Genomic DNA, 4533 nt, shown 5'->3' on the forward strand with positions numbered 1-4533 from the left:
CCGATTTTATGTAAATGGTGCACCAAGGTCCCAATATATATCCCTCGATTTGCACGAAATTTGGCATAGCGTACTGAATTAAGTCTAGAAAGATGGGTGTTAATTTCCGTGAATATCGGTTCAGATTTATATATAGCTCCACATATAGATTATATTTTTAATAACGCGGCGTACCGAATAGCGTGTATCAATTTTGCTATAAATGGTTTTCCATAAATTTCCTCCATGTTATGCAGACGGCTCGAATGAAATTAAAGTTAGGATAGCTTGGAGAAAGAGCGAATATAAACATGCAATTGTTAGGATACATATGTACAATATACCCAAAGTGGTGAAGGGTATCATATAGTCGGCCCAGTCCGACTTCACTACTTTCCTTACTGGTTTTAGATGTATGTGAGTCTGTGTATATTTTAATTACATTATTCGATTTGATAAATTTGTAAATGTATTTCTTAGCATTAATACCGAAAAGTTTTTATACAGATTAAGAAAATGTTCTATGAAATACTTCAACCACTCAGTTTTTGTTAAGAAAATAGAAAATATTTTTATAGTTACGCTTATTTTATTACATCACCCCCTTTCATTTCAATTATTGTTAACTCAATTCTATTTTTTAAGAATTAGATGTTTCAGCCAATCTATTCCCGACCACAATAACAACACCGGCGACAGCAACAACAACATCAACAACAAAGAGGATTGTAACAAAACTTCAATGAAATTGTGAAATAAAATAAAAAAAACTTCAAAAGCTTACAATTCTATTAAATTCGTAACGAAGAATGAGAACGAGAGAGAGAGAGTGGAGCTGCATCAATTTCAACAAAGACTCACGTTACACGAAACACCGCATGCAGTGTAGGAATTGTTGTTGTTGCTGCTGCTGTTGCGGTTGTAATTCCATCCAGCTATAAAATACAATGTTGAAATGTCGATGCACGTACGACCACCCCAGGAATCCAGGTTTGATACAACAACATAAAAATCTAAACTTTTGTACTAAACTAAATAAATAAAACTTACAATATTGACGAAGGGGGAGGGGAGGAGGATCAGATGGAATGAATGGCTGATGGTTAAAATGAAATATTGGAAATAGGAATAAAGGAATTAAATAATGCTACTCAATGTGTGTAAAGTTTTGATGTAAATTTCAATTGAAATTTAAGGATAAGCTATTTGTATGTAGAATAAACGGTCTTGCTCACAGCGGAAATTAAGCAGGACGTTTGTGAAATGATTTCAAGAAAGAAGTTTTTATTCAGCGGAATCCGATATACCAAATTTTAGTTACTTCGGACAGTGGTCGAAATTATTGGTTTAGCGACGCCAAAGTCAAAAATCAAAGTAAACAATTTTGAAATTGTTTCATTACATCGGATGTAGCATCATATGAGAGCTACTCAAAAAATTGGACTAATATTTATAATTCTAAGCAGGATGAACATAACGTACTCAATTACAGCCAATTCGATCGAGATACAGAAATTTGGGGGATACCCTAAATAATTTTTGGCAGGAATTTGATAACCAGTGAGTTTCAAAAATATCAAAGTACAAGAAATTTGGTTGAAAAACGTGGCGAACAGCTGTAAAATAACGAAAATCGGGGGTACGAGTATATGGAAGATATAGCAAAACATAGTCCGCTCTGGTCCATATGGACAGGTATAGAATGAATTAGTGCAAAAATTAAAATGGTTTAGAAGTTATTAAATTAACGCCGTTGCGACCACTGTGCTTCGATGGGAAAAAACGCATATGGGGAGATTATGTCAAATCACGGACGAATATCAAGCTTTTTGGTGAATATATCAACCTTTCAGATCCGGTAAAAACGTGTAACATAGAAACTACCTAGTTCTTTTTATGGGGGTTACGTTAAAACGAACATTTTATGCCAATATGAGTCCCACTCTCCAAGATCCCGGAATGCACATTACAGCCATGTCGGTGAGAGAATGCACGTAAAACCTTAAAAACATCGCAAATATAACATACAAAAAATCCACGAATGCAAAATTACAACCAATTCGGTGTAAAACCCCAGTTTTGGTTGGAAACTGTTGCTAAAACTTTATAATTATGAAAATATAACGGGACCTTTAATTGGGGACAGTGTCAAAACATGGTTTTAGATCTCAGAATCCCAAATTATTGTCATTTCGTTCAAACTGTCGAAAAGCATGGACCCATATATCCAATTTGCAATACCTCAGGCCACAGTTATGGACCAAACGTCTCGAAATTTTGCATGTAGGATGGTTCTGGCCTCTATTGTTTTTGGTAATGATCCGTTAATATTTAGGGATGAACAACATTTTACACGAGGAAGGCATTCTGTTTTGATGACACAGACTTTTGTGTGGAGAATGACAACATTTGTATTCTGGCGTATATATTTACTCCTGAAAGGCCGATAAGTTGATAGTATATCCAAGAGAAGTGATTGACCTTGATTAATCTCCCCGGATGCGAGATTTATACTAAACCAGTGAGCGGAGCAGTATAGTCGGACAGGGCCGACCATACGATACCCTACACAACTTCCATGAAAATCTAACTTTCTGTGGTTTAATATTATGAGATTGTGCAATAATTCGCGATATTTGCACACTTTTGACTGGCTAGAGGTCAGCAAATGTTACTATTAATCAGTACAGCCCCTCTAATTACTTGTCCAGATTCCCATCACCGTGGTTTGTGTTGTGATGTTCGGCTTTCGACTCGAAAAGTACAAATAATTCAGTTTTCGGTCCACTTCATCCGAAAAATTATTATTTGATCATCACCTAACATTTTGGGCGTTGTCCTTGACCATAACTGGAACCTCATGGAACATTTCAAAGCGATCAGCGCTATATTTCCGCCCTCCAGGGTGGTAATAGGTTATTAAATAATATGTGAATATTTTAAAAAATATTTAAATTAAAATATTTAAATTAGTGGACACATATGCAATCCAAGATTTATTGTGCAGACTTTTACAACACTTTCTTCAGATCGAACAGGAAATGTTAGCACTTTATATTCAATACAATAATTTTTACCACTTTTTATAATGCACATATCCTACATACAGGAGCATCAACAATATTTTCAATACGCAATTCCTGTTTGAAGTGAATCGTAAACAACACATTCACACACATCTATAAACACTTACCTTCTCATTTTGAAACATTTGAATAAGTAAAGCATCGGAAATTGTATCCGTCTATTTCAGATGTACAAGCGAAAGCATCCGGAAATTTTTACAGCAGGATTCTAAAAGAAATGAACATTGATTGCAAAACCAAAGAGCGGAATGAATTCGACGAAGAAGATTTAAATTATTTTTGAAACTTTTTAAGAAAACTAATGCTAAAATATATTTCAAAGATTTTCTGAGCCAAAATTTCACTGTCTTATTGCCCAAAATATTGATAAATATATTTTTAAATCAACTGTCATTCACGTCATCATTAACAGTGATACCATAAAGTGCCTAAGGCTTCCTAATTCCCAATCGTACCTATATCTAACCTAGTCTAGTTTTTATAATAGTACCTCAACTATTATATTTATATGTATGTATTTTGTCTTCCATTTGAAATGAGAAAAAAAATATATAAAAAAATCCTGTTAAATAAAATACTCAATCGAAAACAATTCTCACCAACTTTTCCCATATTCAAACTAGTGGAATGACTATGAAATTGTTATCGTGGCAAGGAGTTAAAAGGACAAAAACGAGAACAAAACACATTTCCACATGTGTGTGTTTAATGTCCTTCCATGCGACAATTCTAAAATGGATTAAAATTGTTTTCAACTTGTTTAACGTGTGATCCACATTTGCACTATGGCATGAAAATGACTAGAGTTTTAACAAATGACACACTATGAAGTGTCTTAACTTTTTTAAATCTCTAAACTCAAATTGACCGTTAAATTGTATATTATCAAGAGGACTATACTAAAGTGACCATTTACTGCAAAGGGTTATCTCATGCAAATATTCGCCCGAGCCCAACTTTTTATACGGTAATGGGTCACGTTTAGACATAGCCCCGTTTAAGAATACCCACCAATTTCCAGTATTTGGGGTTCTATTATTCTATTATTTACCAAATTTCTCCAATAAAAATTATAAATATCCACTTTTTCTAGAAGCCCCAATATAGCGGTACCCCCATTTTCAGCATTTTGGAGTTTTTGAGCGTATTATTCGACCGAATTACCTGTAATCTAGTACTTTGCGTTTCTATTGGGTAGCAAGCTTGTCCTCTAAAAATTATAAATATAGGTCAATCTTTTTAGTTAGCCCCCATATAAGGGTACCTCCGAATTTTGGTATTTTGGGGTTCTTGAGCGCGTTTTTGAACCGAATTTGCTGTAATTTGGTATTTTGTAGTCGTATTTGGCCCACTTTTGAGGGGCCATTTTTATATTGGAATAGCCAACTCATTTATTCCGTGTTTAGGGATTGTCTATAATGCCGTATTTCACATTGTATGGGGGATACTATGTACTCGAAATTGTCAG

The sequence above is a fragment of the Musca vetustissima genome, unplaced genomic scaffold, assembly GCF_032173495.1.
Source record: "Musca vetustissima isolate MV318-11 ecotype Yass unplaced genomic scaffold, APGP_CSIRO_Mvet_v1 utg56779, whole genome shotgun sequence".
NCBI lineage: Eukaryota > Metazoa > Arthropoda > Insecta > Diptera > Muscidae > Musca > Musca vetustissima.